The following is a 19,251-nucleotide window of genomic DNA, read 5'->3' on the forward strand; positions in this document are numbered from 1 at the left end:
TACAGCAGATTCTTATTAGTCATCAGTTTTATACACATCAGTGTATACATGTCAATCCCAATTGCCCAATTCATCACAAACACACCCCACGCCCCGCTGCTGCTTTCCCCCCTTGGTGTCCATACGTTTGTTCTGTGTGTCTGTGTCTCAATTTCTGCCCTGCAAACCAGTTCATCTGTACCATATTTCTAGGTTCCACATATATGTGTTAATATACGATATTTGTTTTTCTCTTTCTGACTTACTTCACTCTGTATGACTGTCCCTAGATCCATCCATGTCTCAACAAATGACCCAATTTCGTTCCTTTTTATGTCTGAGTAATATTCCATTGTATGTATGTACCACATCTTCTGTATCCATTCGTCTGTCGATGGGCATTAGGTTGCTTCCATGACCTGGCCATTGTGAATAGTGCTGCAGTGAACATTGGGGTGCCTGTGTCTTTTTGAATTATGATTTTCTCTGGGTATATGCCCAGTAGTGGGATTGCTGGATCATATGGTAATTCTATTTTTAGTTTTTTAAGGAACCTCCATACTGTTCTCCATAGTGGCTGTATCAATTTCCATTTCCCACCAACGGTGAAAGAGGGTTCCCTTTTTTCCACACCCTCTCCAGCATTTGTTGTTTGTACATTTTCTGATGATGCCCATTCTAACTGGTGTGAGGTGATACCTCATTGTAGTTTTGATTTGCATTTCTCTAATAATTAGTTATGTTGAGCAGCTTTTCATGTGCCTCTTGGCCATCTGTATGTCTTCTTTGGAGAAATGTCTATTTAGATCTTCTGCCCATTTTTGGATTGGGTTGTTTGTTTTTTTAATATTGAGCTGCATGAGCTGCTTATATATTTTGGAGATTAATCCTTTGTCCATTGATTCGTTTGCAGATATTTTCTCCCATTCTCAGGGTTGTCTTTTCATCTTGTTTATGGTTTCCTTTGCTGTGCAAAAGCTTTGAAGTTTCATTAGGTCCCAATTCTTTATTTTTTTTTTATTTCCATTACTCTAGGAGGTGAATCAAAAAAGATCTTGCTGTGATTTATGTCAAAGAGTGTTCTTCCTGTGTTTTCCTCTAAGAGTTTTATAGTGTCCCGTCTTACATTTAGGTCTCGAATCCATTTTGAGTTTATTTTTATGTATGGTGTTAGGGAGTGTTCTAATTTCATTCTTTTACATGTAGCTGTCCAGTTTTCCCAGCACCACTTATTGAAGAGACTGTCTTTTCTCCATTGTATATCCTTGCCTCCTTTGTCATAGATAACCTGACCATAGGTGCGAGGGTTTATCTCTGGGCTTTCTGTCTTGTTCCATTGATCTGTGTTTCTGTTTTTGTGCCAGTGCAATATTGTCTTGATTACTGTAGCTTTGTATATAGTCTGAAGTCAGGGAGTCCGATTTCTCCAGCTCTGTTTCTTTCCCTCAAGACTGCTTTGGCTATTCAGGGTCTTTTATGTCTCCATACAAATTTTAAGACTTTTTGTTCTAGTTCTGTAAAAAATGCCATTGGTAATTTGATAGGGATTGTATTGAATCTGTAGATTGCTTTAGGTAGTATAGTCATTTTCACAATACTGATTCTTCCAATCCAAGAACATGGTATATGTCTCCATCTGTTGGTATCATCTTTAATTTCTTTCATCAGTGTCTTATAGTTTTCTGCATACAGGTCTTTGGTCTCCCTAGGCAGGTTTATTCCTAGGTATTTTATTCTTTTTGTTGCAGTGGTAAATGGGAGTGTTTCCTTAATATCTCTTTCAGATTTTTCATCCTTAGTGTATAGGAATGCAAGAGATTTCTGTGCATTAATTTTGTATCCTGTGACTTTATGAAATTCATTGATTAGCTCTAGAAGTTTTCTGGTGCATTCTTTAGGATTCTCTATGTATAGTATCATGTCATCTGCAAACAGTGACAGTTTTACTACTTCTTTTCCAATTTGTATTCCTTTTATTTCTTTTTCTTCTGATAGCCACGGCAATCAGAAGAAAAAGAAATAAAAGGAATACAAATTGGAAAAGCTTTTCCAAAACTTTGAAAAAGCTTTTCCAAAACTATGTTGAATAATAGTGATGAGACATCCTTGTATTGTTCCTGATCCTGTAGGTAATGCTTTCAGTTTTTCACCATTGAGAATGATGTTTGCTGTGGATTTGTCATATATGGTGTTTATTATGTTGAGGTAGGTTCCCTCTATGCCCACTTTCTGGAGAGTTTTTATCATAAATGGGTGTTGACTTTTGTCAACAGCTTTTTCTGCATCTATTGAGATGATCATATGGTTTTTCTTCTTCAATTTGTTAATATGGTGTATCACATTGATTTACGTATATTGAAGAATCCTTGCATCCCTGGGATAAATTCCACTTGATCATGGTGTATGATCCTTTTAATGTGATGTTGGATTCTGTTTGCTAGTATTTTGTTGAGAATTTTTGCATCTATGTTCATCAGTGATATTGGTCTGTAATTTTCTTTTTTTGTGGTATCTTTGTCTGGTTTTGGTATCAGGGTGATGGTGGCCTCGTAGAATGAGTTTGGGAGTGTTCCTTCCTCTGCAATTTTTTTGAAGAGTTTGAGAAGGATGGGTGTTAGCTCTTCTCTGAATGTTTGATAGAATTCACCTCTGAAGCCATCTGGTCCTGGATGTCTGTTTGTTGGAAGATTTTTAATCACAGTTTCGATTCTATTCCTTGTGATTGGTCTGTTCATATTTTCTATTTATTCCTGGTTCAGTCTTGGAAGGTTATACCTTTCTAAGAATTTGTCCATTTCTTCCAGGTCATCCATTTCATTGGCATAGAGTTGCTTGTAGTAGTCTCTTAGGATGCTTTGTATTTCAGTGGTGTCTGTTGTAACTTCCTCTTTTTCATTTCTAATTTTATTGATTTGAGTCCTCTCCCTCTTGATGAGTCTGGCTAAGGGTTTATCAGTTTTGTTTATCTTCTCAAGGAACCAGTTTTTAGTTTTATTGATCTTTGCTGTTGTTTTCTATTTCATTTATTTCTGATCTGATCTTTATGATTTCTTTCCTTCTGCTAACTTTGGGTTTTGTTCTTCTTTCTCTAGTTCGTTTAGGTGTAAGGTTAGATTGTTGATTTGAGATTTTCCTTGTTTCTTGAGGTAGGCTTGTATAGCTATGAACTTCCCTCTTAGAACTGCTTTTGCTGCATCCCATAAATTTTGGATCACCGTGTTTTCATTGTCTTTTATCTCTAGTTATTTTTTGATTTCCTCTTTGATTTCTTCAGTGATCTCTTGGTTATTTAGTAATGTATTGTTTAGCCTCCATGTGTTTGTGTTTTTTATGGTATTTTCCCTGTAATTCATTTCTAATCTCGTAGTGTTGTGGCAGAAAAGATGCTTGATATGATTTCAGTTTTCTTAAATTTACTGAGGCTTGATTTGTGACCCAAGATGTGATCTATCCCGGAGAATGTTCTGTGCGCATTTGAGAAGAAAGTGCAATCTGCTGTTTTTGGATGGAATGTCCTGTAAATATCAATTAAATCTATCTGGTGTGTTGTGCCATTTAAAGCTTCTCTTTCCTTATCTATTTTCATTTTGGATGATCTGTCCATTGGTGTAAGTGAGGTGTTAAAGTCCACCAGTAGTATTGTGTTACTGTCGATTTCACCTTTTATAGCTGTTAGCAGTTGCCTTATGTATTGTGGTGTTCCTATGTTGGGTGCATATATATTTATAATTGTTATATCTTCTTCTTGGCTTGATCCCTTGATCATTATGTAGTGTCCTTCCTTGTCTCTTGTAACATTCTTTATTTTACAGTCTATTTTATCTGATATGAGTATTGCTACTCCAGCTTTCTTTTGATTTCCATTTGCATGGAATATCTTTTTCCATCCCCTTCCTTTCAGACTGTATGAGTCTCTAGGTCTGAAGTGGGTCTCTTGTAGACAGTATATATGGGTCTTGTTTTGTGTCCTTTCAGCAAGCCTGTGTCTTTTGGTTGGAGCATTTAATCCATTCAGCTTTAAGGTAATTATCGATATGTATGTTCCTATGACCATTTCCTTAATTGTTTTGGGTTTGTTTTTGTAGCTCCTTTTCTTCTCTTGTGTTTCCCACTTAGAGAAGTTCCTGTAGCATTTGTTGTAGAGTTGGTTTGGTGGTGCTGAATTCTCTTAGCTTTTGCTTGTCTGTAAAGTTTTTGATTTCTCCATCAAATCTGAATGAGATCCTTGCCAGGTAGAGTAATCTTGGTCATAGGTTCTTCCCTTTCATCACTTTAAGTATATCGTGCCACTCCCTTCTGGCTTGTAGAGTTTCTGGTGAGAAGTCAGCTGTTAACCTTATGGGAGTTCCCTTGTGTGTTGTTGTTTTTCCCTTGCTGCTTTTAATAATTTTTCTCTGTCTTTAATTTTTGCCAGTTTGATTACTATGTGTCTCAGTGTGTTTCTCCTTGGGTTTATCCTGTATGGGACTGACTCTCTGCGCTTCTTGGACTTGGGTGGCTATTTCCTTTCCCACGTTAGGGACGTTTTTGACTATAATCTCTTCAAATATTTTCTCTGGTCCTCTCTCTCCCTCTTCTCCTTCTGGGACCCCAATAATGCGAATGTTGTTGTGTTTAATGTTGTCCCGGAGGTCTCTTAGGCTGTCTTCATTTCTTTTCAGTCTTTTATCTTTATTCTGTTCTGCAGCAGTGAATTCCACCATTCTGTCTTCCAGGTCACTTATCCATCCTTCTGCCTCAGTTATTCTGCTATTGATTCCTTCTAGTGTAGTTTTCATTTCAGTTATTGTATTGTTCATCAGTTTGTTTGTTGTTTAATTCTTCTAAGTCTCTGTTAAACATTTCTTGCATCTTCTTGATCTTTGCCTCCATTCTGTTTCTGAGGACCTGGATCATCTTCACTCTCATTATTCTGAATTCTTTTTCTGGAAGGTTGCCTATCTCCACTTCATTTAGTTGTTTTTCTGGAGTTTTATCTTGTTCCTTCATCTGGTACATAGCCCTCTGCCTTTTCATCTTGTCTGTCTTTCTGTGAATGTGGTTTTTGTTCCACAGGCTGCAGGACTGTAGTTCTTCTTGCTTCTGCTGTCTGCCCTCTGGTGGATGAGGCTATCTAAGAGGCTTGTGCAAGTTTCCTGATGGGAGGGACTGGTGGTGGGTAGAGCTGACTGTCGCTCTGGTGGACAGAGCTCAGTAAAACTTTAATCTGCTTGACTGCTGATGGGGGGGACTGGGTTCCCTCCCTGTTGGTTGTTTGGCCTGAGGTGAGCCACAGCCACCCTCTGCCTCTGCAGGAGACCCTCCAACACTAGCAGGTAGGTCTGGTTCAGTCTCCCCTGGGGTCACTGCTCCTTCCTCTGGGTCCCGATGTGCACACTACTTTGTGTGTGCCCTCCAAGAGTGGAGTCGCTTCTTCCCCCAGTCCTGTCGAAGTCCTGCAATCAAATCCCACTAGCCTTCAAAGTCTGATTCCATAGGAATTCCTCCTCCCGTTGCCGGACCCCCAGGTTGGGAAGCCTGATGTGGGGCTCAGAACCTTCACTCCAGTGGGTGGACTTCTGTGGTATAAGTGTTCTCCAGTCTGTGAGTCAACCACCCAGCAGTTATGGGATTTGATTTTATTGTAATTGCACCCCTCTTACCGTGTCATTGTGGCTTCTCCTTTGTCTATGGATTTGGGGTATCTTTTTCGGTGAGTTCCAGTGTCTTCCTGTCGATGATTGTCCAGGAGCTAGTTGTGATTCTGGTGTTCTTGCAAGAGGGAGTGAGAACACATCCTTCTACTCTGCCGTCTTGGTTCTCACCTGTTATTTTTTAAATATAATTTTATTAGAACACAGCCATGCTTTTTCACTTACATATTGTCTTTGGCTTTTTTGTTACAAGAGCAGAGTGGAGTAGTTGCCACTGAGACCATGTGGCCCACAAAGCCGAAAGTATTTACTCTCTGGCCCTTTACAGAAGAAGTTTGCTAATCTTTGTCTTCGAATATAATTTGTTTTTGGAAAATGCCAATTCTTCTCTTTTTCTCCCTCAGAGATGCTGTGTGGTAAGATGGAAGAGGAATCAGAGTTATTTTATTTAATGTTGAGAAATACAAATTATATTAGATAGGATGAGTTGTGGAGTTCGTGAGAGCTAGGTCCTATCCTGGGTCATCACTTCCTGTTTGATCTCTCTGAAATTGTTTCTTCTCGTTGAAATTTTCGTTTCCTTTTCTTAAGAGGGCAGAAAGTGACTTGCTAATGTCATATGTTATAGCATATGTCAAGAACTCTGAAGTTCTACCTTTTTGTCCATTTTCATTTCCACTGCTTAGAAGTTAAATCCTGACCAGGAGATATAAGCTAAAAGTTGCTTTTTCCCTACTTCCCTCACTAAATTTTTAATATCAGCTTGTTAGATGTGCCTTTATTACTTATTTATACCATTTTCTTCTTTTTCATAAAAAGTTAAGTGCAAAAAAATATGTTGGTTACTCAGTATTAGGTGATATTGGGAAAAGTTTTGTTTTTCCCTTAAGAAAAATATGTTACCTCCATTTCTTAGTAATGGCATTCTAGCTTGGTTCATAAACATGTAGGACACATTTATATTAGCCGCAATGAGATGGAAAGCATAGCTGTTTCAGCCACCAAAAGCATTTCTCCTGCATTATCTATTTTGTTGGTATAGATGACGACAGGCTTCCAGCTGGAACAGATTCAAATGGCTTTCCTCTTGCTCCATTATTTGAATCTAGAAGAATGTTGACTATACCAAAATGGATCAAAATATTACTCAGCGACTCTGGTTGTACAGGTAAAATACAGACTTCCACTCACAACTGAAATTTTCAAAGTGCTTCAGAAGCGTGGTTATCTGGAAACAGTAATTATCTGAGAAACAAACCTTAAATCTAGTGCTTACATAGAGGACTTTCTCAGTCAATATTTTTTTTAGCTTGATTCGTAATGCTTTATAAAAAATTAGGTCTTGTAATCTGTTAATAAAATGACAGGCCATTATAACTACTCATTCTTTCAGTGGGAGGTAATAGTAGAAATGATCACTGTTGAGATGATGTTATCTTTTTCTAGAAATCAGGGAAGCTTCATTTTTTTTTAACTTGACTGATCAAAGAGCTCAGGATCAGAGAGTTTCTGGGTTGGAAGGGACTAAAAACGTCATGCACATTTTGAGTGACAGGGAACTCACTGCTTCCAGGCTTACTTTCCATCCTTGGTCCATTCTTAAATTTATCTCATATGTTGATGATATTTATCATGGTTGGCACTTTGGAGGGAGATACTAGACCTTGCATTTTATTGCTACTAAACTTGATCTTGTTAGGTTAACCCCATTTTTCTAGTCTGTCAAGATTTGGGAGGATTCTTTCACTGAATGCATTTGCCGTCTCTGCTGATGCAGGGGACACGGGTTCGTGCCCCGGTCTGGGAAGATCCCACATGCTGCGGAGCGGCTGGGCCCATGAGCCATGGCTGCTGAGCCTGTGCGTCCGGAGCCTGTGCTCCGCAACGGGAGAGGCCACAACAGTGAGAGGGCCGCGTACCACAAAAAAAAAAACAAAAAAACCAAAAAACTGAAACAAAATTATTGGGTTGGCCCAAAAGTTCATTCGGGTTTTTCCGTAAGATGTTACGGAAAAACCCGAATGAACTTTTGGGCCAACCCAGTACAACAGCCTCCCTTCTTTCACAATAAGGCCTAAGAATACAAAAGAACTTGTCCTTTTATTAAGTTATGCTACTGACCTTTTAAGTGGTGTCTTGGCCCTGGGAATGATGAGTGACTTGGGCAGAAAGCCATCTGAAGACACCAAGGTAATTCTGCTGCGGGCCAAGTCATTCATTTAGTTGGAATTGACCATGCATTTAGTAATGATCCTGCAGCTTTAAAAGCAAAGTCATTCTACCTGTGGCCTCAGCATAAAGGCACATGACCTTGTCCTCTGCCAGGCAGGTAAATGCATGTATTAAATTGCTGTTGACAGTGCAGAAGTTGAGAAGTTTAAAAGTTAGCTAAATTGTTGGAAACTTAGCTGAATAGTTGCTCTGACTTCAACTTCACAAGCTAAATCTTTCTAAATCTCCAGGGAAGCCAAGAATAAAATGAGAGCCCTAAGAAGTAAAATTTTTAAAACTACATTACATTTCTGGTAGCTTGCTATTCTTTGTAGCTTTTATCATGGTTTTAAATTACAGATTTATCCCTGTATTCATTCATTAATGAGTATATCCCTGATAGAGTATAAGCTCTAGGAGGGCATGGACCATGTTTTGTTTGTCATTGTTTATACGCTCACCACCTAGCACAGTATCTTCCTTGACCTGAAGGAACTCAGGATCCAGTAGAGGAAAAGTGACAGTTACTAGTTACTCCTTCTACCTTTGCCTCTTGAGCCCATAGTCTGGCATCCTTGTTGGTTTTGCACATAGCAACCTAGAGCTGAATGTTCCTGGAGAGTAGTATCCCTAGTGAAGGTTCTTAAGACAAGGTGAGTGCCAGAGAAGAATCTTCCTTGGTGATACTTTTCTTTCTTGTCAACTCCTATTCAAAGGCAAAAGTGGAAGCAGCATTTATAGACAATGTGTCTGGGTTGAGAAATAGTGTATCTAACTCACATATATTTTCTCTCAACCTCTCTTTGCCTGTCATTTAAACAATCAATAAAAAATTCCATTATGCATACATTTACTCTTTCACTTATTCAATAAACATTATTAAATTCCTATTATTTGCAAGCCCTGTACTAGGTACCACATGGAAATAACAAGTAAATAAAAATACGACAAACATAAGCATTTCCTTTCGGGGTGGTTCCCTCCAAGGCTGGGGGATGGTGTATTGGTGGATATCAAACTGGAAGGTTGACCAGGGTGACTGGGAGGATTTACCTGCCTGAAAGAGGTATACATGGTGGCAACTGAGAGTACCTCTGGGTTCTGTTTCACCACTAGTCTGCCACCCTTTGGCTCTTCCACATAAGGACTGCTTAAAATTACCCCCACACACACCTCATCATCTAATGTGTGGTCAATATATATAAGATTTGGGGCCAAGTCAGCATATCATTTGAATATTTTTATGGACTCAATCTGTAAAGTGCTAGAATTTTTCTGACATTGATAGGTAAGTAGACAGATGGATAGATAGATTCTATGCAGTTAAATTGAAACTGCTTAAATAATGAAAGGTAGATTTAGGAATCAATAATTAAAGTCAGAGAAAAGAATTATTCTTAATTTATATGGATAAAACAGATGCTAAATTCTTTTGTCACCCACTAAATCAGTGAATTCTCCAGCTTTTTCTAGTTTATAACAAATAAATCCCAGATCTCAGTAGTTTACAACAAAAAATAGTTTTTCTTCTGCACATTACATCAAGGTTTGGCTCTGCTATACTTTGTTAGGCTCGGCTCTATGTGTTCTTTCATTTTGGAACCCAGGCTAAAGGAGCAGTCCTTTTCTAGGACATGCTGTTCTCCTGGTACAAGGATGAAGCAAGGTAGCCCCAGCCAAGCCACACAGTCACATGAAGTTTCTGCTCAGATGTGGAAAATGAATGTTCCCTCACGTACCATTAGCTGAAGTATGCCACACATAGCCAAGCCTGAAGTTAATGGATGGGTAAGCGGGGTGAAAGGAGGAGCAAATAATGTAAACAAATAATTACACAGCCTACCAGTCAGCATTACAATTGTAGTCATGCTCCTTGAACTTTCTGGCATTCAGCTACATTGCTATAAAAAAATAATGTTCTGTTTTGAAAACAACTGCAAATAAAAACCTTTTAGTTCAGTGTACACTGCGGAGATTTGTGAGGCTTTAACTTGTATATAGTGCTATACATGAAACCTTAAAGAAACGACATTACTGTTATCAGATCCTTTGATCCACATAGCGAAACTTTTGGGTTGTTTAAGTTCTTCCACAATTACTGGGATTGATAATTTTGTAACAGAGCAGAACCCTTCCGATAGGCCTTTAGGGAAAAACTAGGATGACCACCAAAGAACCATCCCAAGATGTAATATGCAATTTAAGTGGGCACCTAAGCTGGATAATGTCAGTGTTGCCCAAAATGAGTAAAAATGGAAATGATCTGAGAAACCATTTATATTCTGAGCATTATTTGAATAATGTTCATGTCGGTGACTATTGTTGACATTAGAATAAAATACTTTCTTGAAATGTATAATTAAGGAATTTAATAAGTTTGTCAGCATTAACCAAAGTATCTTTCTGACCATGATGAATATTATCTAGAAAATGCAGAAATGTCCCATTTCAGACTAAACATTGATTGCAGAGAAGTCAGCTGTAGGTCATTTCAACAAATGCATCAATAATATAGTCATTCCAAATGCAGAATTTAGTTCAAGGTTTGAGAAAATATATTGCCAATCAGACTATTCCATATTATTTAAGACATTTTTAATATGCCATTGCTATGTCAGGTTGACCAGATTAATCCAGTCAGGTCTTGAGACATGAGACACTTTCCAGTCAACAGTGATAAATGTTGCCGGAGCCTAAGGACTTACAAAGAGCATACAAATGGATTTAATTATGTCTGTGAGAGTGAATAAGCTAAATCTTCTTTTAATCTGAAAACCTCAGTTTCTGCAGGGACATAAATAAAATGATTGGCTGTTGGTATACGACAGTAGTTTTTTACTCATGATAAGTGGAGGGAACACACTCAAATACAGAGATACAAATTAATCATGTTCTTTATTATGATGATATGTATACTCATCAATCAGTGAAAGGCCCCTCTCTTATTTTATGTTATTTGATTTTACCCCTTCTTTCTGCTTACTCAGTCCCATTCCCCTGTCCTTCTCATCACTCACTGTAATGGGAGTGATATACATCCTTGGGTTTATGTATATAAACTAGATGTTTGGTATAAGTGTTTTTAATTTTAAAAAGTGGTACCGTGCTATAATTCTCATTCTGTTTCTTACATTTTCTACTTCAACCGTGTTATTAAGACAGTGATACATGTGCAACTAGTTCATTGCTTCCAACTACTGCACAGTATTTCATTGTGTGCATCCATCAGATTTCACTTATGCATTCCCTGATGATGGACTTCTAGGCGGCTTCCAGTCTCGCACTGCCGTTCATATACAACACTGTCATAAGCCTCCCACATGTGTCTTGTTATAAACCTATGGCAGAATTTCTATAGTCTATACATCATATGACAGGATTGCTACCTCATTAGTTATTTGCATACCTAATTTAACTAAATACTGCTAGGTTTTTCTCCAGATTGCTTGAATCAGTTTACATTCCTACCAGCCAGGCATGGAAAGGTTTTATTTCCTCTTCCTTTCCCCTTCTGTGCTTGCTAACATTTGGTATTATTTGAATTTCTAATTCTGATCGATCTTACAGGAATAAAAAGCTCTCTCTCTCTTTTTCTTAATTACAAGTGTGGTTGAGCATCTCTTTATATACTTGTTAGCTGTTCAGGCTTCCTTATATGTGAATTGGCTAGTCATATTTGGTTTTCCATCTTTTTCTTGTTTATTCTCTTATTGGTTTAGACCTTCCTCTAGTTTGTCACCCATTTGTTAACTCTGTTGTGCAGTTTGTTGAACAGAAATCCTTATTTTGATGTAGTCAACTATACAAATTTTTCACTTTGTGGTTTCTCCTTTTTGGTTAAACACATTTTCAAGACACAAAGTTATTTTCTTGCATTATCTTTTACTATCTAGATTTACCTTTACATTTAATTACTTAATCCATTTGTAGTTTACCTTTGAATATACTATGAGTTAAGAATCTAGCATTCTTCATATGTAATGAGTCGATTTTATCAGCAGAATTTATTGGACAATTTATCCTTCCCCCACAGAACTGTGATACCACCTTTATCATATATCAAGTTTCAGTCTATGGTTCTGTTCATGAACTCTCAATTCTCTTCCATTGGTTTCATTTTCTGTTCTTGTGTCAAAACATTTATTTTTATTGCTATTATAGTTTAGTTGTTTGCCTTACTATTTGCTAGGGTGAGTCTACCCTCTTTTCTCCCCCCAAATTGACTCTGTTTTGCATTGGTTCTTTATTCTTACATTTAAGTTTTATAATACATTTTTTAAGTTCTAAGAAAATCGTACTGGAATTTTTATTTTTATATCGCCACTTACTTGAGTCCTTTGTTTGTTTATTGGATTATTCAGTGGAGTTTAAAGTTTTTCTAAATAAAGATCTTGTACCCTTTTACATTAATTCCAGTGGTTTCCATTGCTGTTATAAAGTCAGCAGTGTATTTTTTGTTGGCTATTATTGGTATAGAGGAATGCTCTGTGTGTGTGTGTGTGTGTGTGTGTGTGTGTGTGTATGTGTACACATAATATACATATATATTTTATATCTGACATATTTGCCAAACTCATGTATTAGTTCCATATCGTGTCTGTTGAATCTTTTGGGATTTCTGTGTAGATGATCATACTTGTTTTATGCCTAATCATAAAGGGGAATACATTTAAACTTACTCCATTAAGTATGATTTCTATAATTTGATTTTTACATACAGCCGTAAGGAAGGAAATTTCCTTGTATTTCCTACTTCTCCAATACTTTTCAGTCATCAGTAGGAATTTAGGGCTTCCCCAGTGGCACAGTGGTTAAGAATCTGCCTGCGAGGAAGGATTACAACTCCCGGCATGCCCCTGTGCGGTTGTCAGGAGCAACCACGGAATGCAGACTAACAGATCCACTGGAGTCAGGACTATCCACCAACAGACAACCAACCAACCATGGGCCAGGATTATTACTCTGTGCTCCAGATCACTCGCAATTCAGAAGATGCCCAGATCAAGAATGCGTGAGTGGGGGCAGGAGCGAGGCTTTTGGGTTGTGCTGGGACAGGGCCCACCCTCATCTCTTCCAAACTGAGGTTTCCTGCACAGCTTAGGACAGGCAAGGTAGACCTTGTTCCTTTTCTTGCTTCTTGCACACCTACTTCCTGGCTTTGGGCTGGGTCAGGGTTCCCAATCCATCATCCTTTACCCTCTATGCCCTGTCTGCTCTCCTGGGTACCCTGGTTTTCCTAGCAATTAAATGGGAACAAAGGAGAAAAAAAAAAAAGAATGCACCTGCCAGTGCAGGGGACACAGGTTCGAGCCCTGGTCCAGGAAGATCCCACATGCCGCGGAGCAACTAAGCCTGTGCTCCACAACTACTGAGCCTGTGCTCTAGAGCCCGTGAGCCACAACTACTGAAGCCCGCATGCCTAGAGCCTGTGCTCTGCAGCAAGAGAGGCCACTGCAATGAGAAGCCCGTGCACTGCAACAAAGACCCAACACAACCATAAATAAATAAATAAATAAATAGGAATTTAACTTTAAATGCTTTATCTGTGTCTAGTAAGATAATCGTGATTTTTCTCTTTTGGCCAATTAATGTAGTAAATTAAACTGATAGGTTTTCAAAAGTTAAACAATCTTACATTCCTGAAATAACCTCTGGTTTGATTAACTACTGTTTTATATAGCATTTTAATATATGTTGGTTAGCTACTATTTATTTATAACTTTGATATTCATGTCAATATTAACAATTACTGACACTTTCAGAACACTTGCTCCATACCAGACACTGGCCAAGGACTTTACATATATTGACTCATTTTATCCTCACAACTTGTGACATATATACTAATATTTGTCGTTCTCATTTGACTGATGAGGAGACTAAGGCACAAGGAAGTTAAGTAACATTCCCAAGGTCACACGGCTAGTCAGTGGTGAAGCTGCATTTGAAACTCAGAAAGCCCAGCCCTGGAATCTGTGTTCCTACATACTGTGCTTTACTGTCTCTCGTAAATAACTGGAGCCTGTAATCATTTTGTCTTGTAATGCCCTCATCTCATTTTGGAATCAAGATTATACTTGCAGCATAAAATGATGTGGATAGTTTTCCCTCTTTGTCTATTTCTGGAACAACTTGAATAAAATAGGCATCATCTAGTCTTTGAAAACAACCCGGTCAAAAAGTGGGCAGAAGACCTAAATAGACATTTCTTCAGAGAAGACATACAGGTGGCCAACAAACACGTGAAAGAATGCTCAACATCTCTAATTATTAGAGAAATGCAAATCAAAACTGCAATGAGATATCACCTCACACCGGTCAGAATGGCCATCATCACAAAATCTACAAACAGTAAATGCTGGAGAGGGTGTGGAGAAAAGGGAACCCTCTTGCACTGTTGGTAGGAATGTAAATTGATACAGCCACTGTATGTATGGAGGTTCCTTAAAAAACTAAAAATAGAACTACCACGTGACCCAGCAATCCCACTACTGGGCATATACCCAGAGAAAACCGTAATTCAGAAAGACAAATGCACCCCAGTGTTCAGTGCAGCACTATTTACAATAGCCAGGACATGGAAACAACCTAAATGTCCATCAACAGAGCAATGGATAAAGAAGATATGGTACATACATACAATGGAATATTACTCAGCCATAAAAAGGAACGAAATTGGGTCATTTGTAGAGATGTGGATGGACCTAGAGTCTGTCATACAGAGTGAAGTAAGTCAGAGAAAAACAAATATCATATATTAACGCATATATGTGGAATCTGAAAAAAATGGTATAGAAGATCTTATTTACAAAGCAGAAATAGAGACACAGACGCAGAGAACAAACATATGGATACCAATGGGGAGTGGGGAGGTGGGATGAATTGGGAGATTGGGATTGACATATAAACACTATTGATACTATGTATAAAATAGATAACGAATGAGAACCTACTGTACAGCACAGGGAACTCTACTCAATGCTCTGTGGTGACCTAAATGGGAAGGAAATCCAAAAAAGAGGGGATATATGTATATGTATAGCTGATTCACTTTGCTGTACAGTAGAAACTAACACAACATTGTAAAGCAACTATAACTCCAATAAAAAAGAAAATTACTAAAAAAAAAAGTATGGTAGAACTAAAATGTAAAACCACCTGGAATCTATGGGTTTCTTTTATAGAGGAAGTCTTTGATTGCTATTTCAATTTCTTTGAAGACTACTGTTTAGCATTAAGATTTCGACTCTTTTTTTGGTACTAATTTGTACTATATTCCCCCCAAATGTATCCATTTTATTCTAGTTTTCATATAATTGATGTATAGTTGCCCATAATATTATTTTGTAATCTCTGTTGTGTTTGTAGCTATTTCTTGTCATGTTGCATTTTATTTGTTTCTTCTTTCTCCTTTTCTTGATCAGTCTGTCTGATTTATCTTTTCAAAAAAGCAGCTTTTGGTTTTTCATTTTCCCCCTTTTTGTTATTTTCTACTCTATTTTATTGATTTATTTTCATACTGATATTATTTCCTTCTCTCTTATTTCTTTGGATTTTTTTCTGTTGCTCTTCTAACACTTGAGTTGAAAATATAGCTCATTTATTTTTACCTTCTTATATTCTGACTAATAATTTTAAAATTCTCACAAATTTTGACATGTGTTTTTCACTGTCATTCAGATGTAAGTTTTCCCTTATGACTTTTAATTTTATTACAGTTTGGTTAGTCTTGAATGTCTATAATGTTGATTCTCTGGGATTTATTAAGGTTTTCATTGTGTCCTGGCAAGCAGTCTATTTTTGTGAATGTTTCATGTATTCTTAAAGAAAACAATATATATATTCTCTGTTGGATGTAAAGTTCTCTATTAGTTTGAACTAAATTATGATATTTAAATCTTATATAACTTTGTTAATTTTTGTGTGCTTGATCTATGAGCTGCTGTGCAGGGTTTATTAAACTTTCCAGTTTCAATTTTTGCTTAATCTGTTTCACCCCATAGTTTGATCAATTATGTTTTATATATTTTGAGATCCTAGCTTGGGCCTCTCATAGTAAGCCTAAGGAGTGGCAAAGAGAATGTTCTTCAAAGTAGAAGGCTCTACTCTTATGGTCTGGACTTGATGGTCCCTCCTGCCCCACCACCTCACTACCAACCGCCTGTACCCTGTCACTCAACCATAGCACCACCAAGTGACTTTAGCTTTCTGGGAACCTCTCTGCTTCTTCACCCTAGAGGATGGGGGAATGCTCTGGTGCCACCCTGAGAGGTGGAATTGCTGTTTTTCTGCCTCTGGTGACCTACCCCAGGGCAATAAGGGGAGAAGAAAACTGGGAAGCTCCATTCCAGTCTTTCACTTGTGGTTTCCTGTCCTCTTGCTCTGGACTCCTATGTGCTGTGCATACTGGAACCCAGACACTACTCTCCTTTGAAGGATTTCTCAGTCTGTATATGAGTTTCCAAGGTGCGTCAACCTCCTTTTTTTTCTATGGCATCTCCAGGGTTGGGTTTGAAAGATGGAACAAGTAGCTAGTATTAAGTTCAGAATCTCATTAGGCTACCTTGTGTTGTGTAACCAGTAATTTGCATATCTAACTATAAATTGACTCTTAATGTTGGGGCTTGGCTGTCAATATTGAATATTGTAGAGGATATAAGGATATAACAGAAATTTTCTTTTCAACCTGAAGCTTTGAGGTTCTAAGTCACCATATGGCATTTTCTCCGTTTTGTAATTGATGTACTGTAATGTTTTTGCACTGTGCAAATCTTCAGAATTATTTTCAGAAGCTTGCAATTAATGCTTCTTGAAAAAGATATTTAATTATCCTTTGTCATATGAAATATCTTGTGATGCAATTCTGATTCTCAAGAGAAGTATATACTGTGTATAAGTTTGTACACAAGCACTCACATATGTTATTTCTTCCCTCCATTCTTGTGGTGTTTGCCAATCTTTTATGCCCACTGAGAGTGATTTTCCTCTCCTTCCCACCTGTCCTGAGCTATGGCTCTCCTTGTTTCCAGATAGGTAATCTACTGCATTTAAATGTCATGCTAGTATTACCTTTGTTGAGAGTTGACTATGATCGATATTTTATTGAAGTTAAAAAAAAATTCTGATTTAAAAAACTGGGGAACTGAGGAATAAGAGCTGAGTAACAAAACACCTAACTGAAGAAGGCAAATGCAAGGAAGGCCCTATACTGAAAGATGGTGTTTAGAATTAAAGTAAGGTTTCAGAACCAAAGGGACCATTTGCTTTGGGATGCATCTCTTTTAAACCAAATTGAGGTGTGTACAAAGGTGAAGGGAACTGAAGTGTCATTCTGGTTCTGAGCATATCCTGTGTTCATCAGAAATCATCTCTGGATGTGTCAGCATGAAGCAGACTGACTTCCTTTTTTGGCTGAACTCACTTACCTGTGGTAGTATTGACTAGCCTTTGTTTGGATTTATTGCATGCATTTTTCTGTAGTAGCATTGTCTGAATGAATTATAGGCAAAAGTAAGGCACAGGTAGAAGAACAATTTTGGGCAGCATCCGTATTGAATTGGGCTACTAGAGTTAAAGCATAGTTTGTGCAAAAGAGTCAAAACAGGAGCCATATTCAATTAAATGGACATAGAAATGTGCATTAATAGTCTAGAAAATGCTGCAGAGGTGAATTGTGCAAAAACTGATCAAGGTTGCTCATTTGTTTCTTTCTGGTCCTTTGCTTGGCTCTTGCCCCCTACAGGCTGTTCTGGCAGCTACAGAAGCATGATTCAGAGGCTGTGATCATTCATTGTCTTCCCAGTGCTCTCAGTAAAATCTGAGCTCCTTGCTGTGACTTAAAAGATCCTAGAAGATCTGATTTCTGCTTCACTCTCTGACCTTACTTCATACCACTTTCCTTCTCATGCACCATTTTCCAGCCACACTGACCTTCACGTTTCTCTAGCATACCAAGTTTGTTCCTATCTCAAGGCATTGTACTAACATTGTTCTCTTTGCCCAGCATTTTCTCCATTCCTGATTTCTCTATGGCTCTTTCTATATTTTTATTCTATTCTCAGCCTACATGACACCTCAGAGAGGCCTTCTGTGACCACTAAATCTAAAGTAGCCACCGGGCTAGTTGCTTGTACATTATCCTATTTTAGTTCTTTCTCTAAAATAGATTTACTAAACTCTGGGCGATCCAGTAGGGTTCTAGTTATATAATACACGTAAGTCCTCCCTCTCTATGTTAAAAAGGTATTTTATGCGGGATACCCCGATTTTCAGATAGTGGTACAATCCTGTGATACTAAAAGATAATTTTAGAATACTTAAATATTAATGCTGGGAAGAAATTTAGAAAATCCCCATTAGCCCTATTCACTTTAAAAATGAGGAAAACCGGGCTTCCCTGGTTGTGCAGTGGTTGAGAGTCCACCTGCCAATGCAGGGGACACGGGTTCGTGCCCTGGTCTGGGAGGATCCCACATGCCGCGGAGCAGCTGGGCCCGTGGACCATGGCTGCTGAGCCTTCGCGTCCGGAGCCTGTGCTCCGTAACGGGAGAGGCCACAACAGTGAGAGGCCCGCGTACTGCAAAAAAAAAAAAAAAGAGGAAAACCAACACAAAGATGTTAAGTGAGTTTCCAAATAATTATAATTGAGTTATAGCAAAGCCAGGAACAGATATGTATTAATAAAACAATGGTTACATCTTCAGAGGAAAGATTGACAACAGGGTTAAATTGTACCAGGCTTTAGAAGATATCCAGAACTGTTTGAGGGGCTATCAGTTTAGGATGACAAAGCAAGCAGTTGTGCCCACCTCTGCTCCCTCCCATTTTCCCATTGAGATGACAGAAAATATTTTTTAAATAATACATTTATATAATCACTGGAAAATAAGAACTAGTGAAATCAGTGGACAAAGAAGTTTTGAAGAATTTCTGAAAAACAGAAAGCAGATTGGATTGAATTGGCAATGGAATTGCAGAGGAAATCCAGGCACCAGCTCTTGGTGCAGTTCATCCCAAGAAAACCTAGAAAGGCTCCCAGTTTAACAAATACCACAGGCAAGGTGGGATGGGGGACCTCTCTGTGTGCATCGGTGTGAGACAACAGGGCTCACTCCCATCCCTAAGTAGAGCTGGTGATGGAAATTGAGACCTTTGACTAAAGCTAGAGAACACTTTCTAAGGAAAGCACTCCTTCCTGCTGGGGAGGGCATCTTGAAAGAGAACTCTGGTTTCAGGGAGACATAACAAAGCGAAAGAAACTCCAGACCTCCACAACAGATACAGAGGGAGAAGAAAAGAGAGGATAGGCATTTTCTTCCAGAAACACTAAACACTTCCAATCCCAAACTATAGCCCTCTTGCTTTGGTAATTGGGAGCCCTGGGTCTATGAGCCTGTTGCCTGCACACATACCTAATAGCAGTGCTTCT

The 19,251-nt window shown here is 38.2% G+C and overlaps 1 protein-coding gene across 2 annotated transcripts in view; it reads left to right on the forward strand.

Annotated features, from left to right (window-relative positions):
- Window positions 1-19,251, forward strand: part of RTN1 (reticulon 1) — a gene marked incomplete at both ends in the record, with an annotated part of 241,594 nt that overhangs the window by 141,412 nt on the left and 80,931 nt on the right. The gene's annotated exons all lie outside the window — the stretch shown is intronic.

This window comes from Leucopleurus acutus, assembly GCF_964270905.1.
Source record: "Leucopleurus acutus genome assembly, chromosome: 1".
NCBI classification, from domain to species: Eukaryota; Metazoa; Chordata; class Mammalia; order Artiodactyla; family Delphinidae; genus Leucopleurus; species Leucopleurus acutus.